This window comes from Pagrus major, chromosome 16 (assembly GCF_040436345.1).
Source record: "Pagrus major chromosome 16, Pma_NU_1.0".
In the NCBI taxonomy this organism is placed as follows: Eukaryota; Metazoa; Chordata; class Actinopteri; order Spariformes; family Sparidae; genus Pagrus; species Pagrus major.
The window spans coordinates 28,607,551-28,612,550 of NC_133230.1; the positions used below are offsets into that span (position 1 = coordinate 28,607,551).

Consider the following 5,000-nt stretch of genomic DNA (forward strand, 5'->3'; position numbering starts at 1 on the left):
TCTCCAGAGAAAAGCGGACCCATCACTGTTGGCTCCTCTAACTCTCTTATCGCTTTGGTATTTTTCAATATAAAACAGACCAGCTGGGCTCATAAACATGAGATAACTGTCTACATTTAGCTGACGAGATGTCATTTAGAGCCACAGGCGGAGTTGCCTTGTGTAGCTTTAAAGGCACAGTGTTTAAGATTGAGGGGAATCCATTGGCAGAAATGGAATATGAGATTCATAATAATGTATTCATAATAATATTATATAATCAAATTAAAATAAGAAGTGTTGTGTTTTCGTTAGCTTAAAATGAGCCTTTTACATCGACAGAGGGAATGAGTCCTGAGTCCACCATGTTTCTACAGTAGCCCAACAGGAACAAAACAGAACGCTGGCCCGAGAGAGCAATTGTTTATGGCAATACGATAGAGGAGGGTAAGACGGGGGGTATTCAGTTGGTTGTGCATCTGTAAGATGCCAATAAATCCTACACACTGGACCTTTTATGTATGAGGTCCTCAGGTTCCTTGTAGTTTTCTGTTTTTACCTGTAGCACAAAGTTGTCCATTGGTGTGATGTTTTGTAACAGCGCCACAAATGATTAAAGAATAAGTGACAATGTTGGAAAATGTCAGTCAGTATTTCTACAAGCCCAGAATGATGTCCTCAAATGTCCAAAGATATTCAGTTTACTTTTATAGAGTAAAGAAACCAGAAAATATTCACATTTAAGTAGCTGGGATCATCTAATCATCTTTTCTTTTCTTTTTTTCCTCTTAAAAAATACCCAAACAGATTATTCAATTATCAAAATTGGCAATTAATTAAATAGTTGACAACTCATAAATCAATCAATCTTTAGTGTAGATTAGTTACACTGTTTCATGACATTTTACATCTACAGTAGGAGCCAGTGACCTGGGGATTGACTGCAACAGACAGGGAAGGGGTGTCAGAAAATACAGAGAAACTGAGAGTCAGGTTATTGAAATGATCCACTTCACAGGACTATACCACAGTGTAATTAAATGTTTTTGTTTTTCTGTTGATTCCATCAAATTGTGGTGTTCTATTTCCAAACAATTAGAAAAAAAATAACTAAATGTAGCCATTTTGATGTAAAACTCTTATAAATGCATCGTAAGTATTCACATATACAGCAGAATATTCTATATACTCTGCATACAGTCGCACAATTCTACATAGAAACACCGCCCAACGCTCACATCCCAGTGGTGGGTCCAGCTCCTAATGCGCTAACAAGCTCCCTTTACCACCCCCCTCGCCTCTTCTCCTCCTCCAGTCTCTATCAGTCTCAAGTGATCGCAGGAGTCGAACACCGCCATGAACTGCGCTGCAGGAGAGAGAGGGTGAGAAAAGGGCTGAAATAGAGAGAGACAGAGAGAGAGAACGAGCTGGAGAAGGCATGAACTCTTTACTCTTTTCAGCCGCGCACAAGAAAATGAGTTTCTGACTCGACACAAAAGAGGCTTTTTATCTGCCTCCTCTATCCTCTATCTTTCTCCTGTCTGCCTTTCTCTGCTCTGCTTTCTCCTTTTTCTCCCTCACCAGCCCCTGTTCCCTTCTTTCTCCCTTATAATTTTCCCTCTTTCTGTGCTTTTTCATCTCAGAAAGAGAGATATTTTTCTGCTAATGACTTAATAAGAAGAGCCATCTAAAATTCAATTACGGTAGATTTCAGAGTGACGACTGCCATTTGGATAAAGGGAGATATGGATGGATGAAGGCAGAGATGTGTAAAGGCAATGCAGGTTTATTATCTTTTAATTCTCACTGGCTTCTACTTTTTGGTAGGAATAATCATTGCATGCACAGTTGCCCCACAAAATGCAACTGCACAAAGTTTAGCAAACCAAAGGAACATAGTTAAATAATCAGAAATAAGAAAATGCTGCTACTAAATCTCAGCACCAAGGTTTAAATTATTTGGTAGCTTAAAAAATGTAAAACAAACCTTAAAGATACAATTTAAAGGCGTCATCACTCCAGAATTAAAGCTTGGTTAAAAAGAAAAGACTTCAATTTATTTTTGAAAAAGCCAAGTGTGCTATCCATTGTTTTACTGCAGAAATCCCCTCATGCAAAAAAAAAAAGATGCAGTGTGTGTTTTTGCAGCAGCCACAGCAGTTTGCTTTGAATAAATTTAAGAAGAAGTGGATAGATCTCCTGAGCGAGGTTATCTGCCAGTACGGGCGTACTGCTTATATCATATATTATTTCAGAGAAATAGTGAACACACAGAACATGAACTCTTTGGTAAGAGAAATACAAAAAAGAAATGGCAATGACCATTGAGCACCAAGAATACAATGAGAAATACAAATATTCAACATTACCATTTTGTTCAAAAGACAGCTTGTTTACATGTCTGATTAATATAGACATATCCCAGGGTTTTATGAACTGGATAAACATCATCTAATTAACTTGCTATTAAATCCCCAATAAATAAAATAAACTCTTGATTTGACCTCATCAGATTGTTATTCTCTGTTAAGTGTATAGGGGAGTGTATTTACCCTCAACCGTGTACACACTTCCTGATAACAATCTTACAATGCAATGTGTTGCATTTTAACTCCCCCAGTTATTACACAAAATGATGATGATGATGATGATAATTCACGAGTGTCTGAAATCTCACTGTACTAAACAGAGTTCCTGGTATGGAGGGAGTGATTTTAGGCACAGCTTGTGTGTTCGTATGCAGACCAGCTAGACAGCTCCCTCATTTTGCTCTTAGACTGGCTGCACATGTTTGGGATGAAACAATTTATACTTCTATCATAGGTCTTTTTCACAGCAGACATTTTGACTTCTCATAGTAGGAAAAGCACAGGTGATACTAATAGTGTTGTCAAAAAATATCAATATCTCAATACACATTGATTCTGAATATTTAAAACGGTTTCAATACTGGTTTTCTGCTGTATTGATACAGCCATTAGAGCCTCTCTCTTCTCTCCGACAGCGAGTTGAGACGTGCACAGTGCTGCAGTGTCCACATAGCCCCACCTCCTCACAGTCTTCTGACTATGTTCAGAAGTCAGTAGGTTAGATACTGTTCTGCTTAACACACAGTACACTATGATCAAATAGTTTTGATAAAAATCAAAAATTGTATGCCCTCAATGTTGTGTCAATTATTCCCCATGTTATCGGGGAAATATCCATATTTTTCGAGGTTAGGTCAAAGTTAGAAATTCCAGTATTCTGACCATACTAATTACTAAAACCATTAACGATGACCTGTTCTAATTGGGCTAGCTTGTACAATAACAGGAACTTGAATAAAAGAAATTCAGCCACCACTGATTTTGTGATTATCACACTATGTTAACATATAAGTGAAAAGGGCATGTTGTTATTAGTTTAGTGACATCACTTAACTTTTAGTCATAGCTCCACCTAACTGCAAACTGGCCAGAGTTACAATCAGAAAGAGTGACTAAACACAGCTGTGTAGCATTTATGTATTGCAAATCTGGTTATGATATTACTGCTCATGGGATGGTTTTGCGTCATTAGTGCGTCCTTCTTCCTGTCGATGTTGCCTCTTCCCAGTAGGGAGAAACCCTTGCTGAGAGGAAGAAAGAGGGAAGGAGATATAAAGGAGGCAGACGTAGAAAGAGTGAAGAACAACTAAGTGATGTTCCTGTCATTTATCTCAGCAGTGGCACCATGTATTTATTTCTCTTTCTTCTCCTTCTTCTTCTTTCTTTCACTTTGCCCTGCCGCTGTAGACCTCTTTCTTCTCTTCAGGTGTCCTTTAAACTGTTTCACCTTCTCAGAAAAAGAGACAGTGGCAGTGAATTTCCAAAAACCTGCAGATTGTGCCTGTGTGCCCAGTTGACATTAATTAAATAGCATATAATGATAATTATGTTTCGTTTACAGTAATATATAACAGTTTGTGTTCCTAACTGCATCCACACATCTCTTCCCTACTCACTCACACACACACACACACACACACATCACACACACACACACACATCCATTCGCGAAAGGGGGGGAAGTGCGATGCAAGGGAGCAGGAAAAGGCAAACAGCGGGATCACATAGAGACTCGGTGTGAGAGACGCTGTGTGTGACTGCTGCTCTTCTGTCAGCTCTCTCCAGAAGACAGGCAGACACACACACACGTCATGTTGTTGCTTGAATTATCCTCTTTTCCCGCCTCACCTGCTGTCCTCCCCCTCACCTCCTCTGACTCACTGCAGGGTTCTCACCCTTCTTCCTCCTCACCCTCTCTATTTCCTCTCCATCTTTTTACAAGTTCTCTTCCTCTCTCAGCACCTTGCTTCGTTTGCGGCTCTAACTTCCATCAAGTAAAAGCCTGAAAATAATTTCTGAAACAATAACTACTGTTTCTACATCTAAAAGTACTTGAAGTTCCTGTGAAATCAAGACTGGTTAATTTCAGTAAAATGTTAGACAAACAGCGTCATCTGTCTGAAGTTTATTTATGTTTCTTCCTCTCTGCTTTGCCAGCTTTTCCACCCATCCATCCTCTCCTCCATCTCCACCCTCCTCCTTTCTCTTTAATTCTGCCAGTGCAGTCTGTCCCTCCACTTTAAAGGAGCCATATTGTTGTTATTATCATTGTCTCTAACTGGATCAGTTACCATTAGACCTGAATCTTTCTCCTTCTGAGGCCCATAGACCAGCTCGCTAACCCAATAGAAAACCCATGGGCGCTATTACAGATGGCTGACCCATTCACAACGCATCCCCCACCCACCCACCCCCACAAACACACACACACACACACACACACACACACACACATACACACACACACGCATGCTGAGGTACAAACACAGATTTCATTCTGAAGATTCATTGGCCTAATCCCATCACACACTCAGACAGGGACACATGCACTTACATACACACATTGTGCCTGTTTCACAACCAATCAAATACACACACACACACACACACGCACGCACACACATTCTGCTCTCATTGAAAATCCTCAGTTAT

At 39.8% G+C, this 5,000-nt stretch overlaps 1 protein-coding gene across 1 annotated transcript in view; it reads left to right on the plus strand.

Moving 5' to 3' along the window:
* ralgapa1 (Ral GTPase activating protein catalytic subunit alpha 1) overlaps positions 1 to 5,000 on the plus strand; it is a 69,539-nt gene that overhangs the window by 54,970 nt on the left and 9,569 nt on the right. The window lies entirely within an intron of this gene.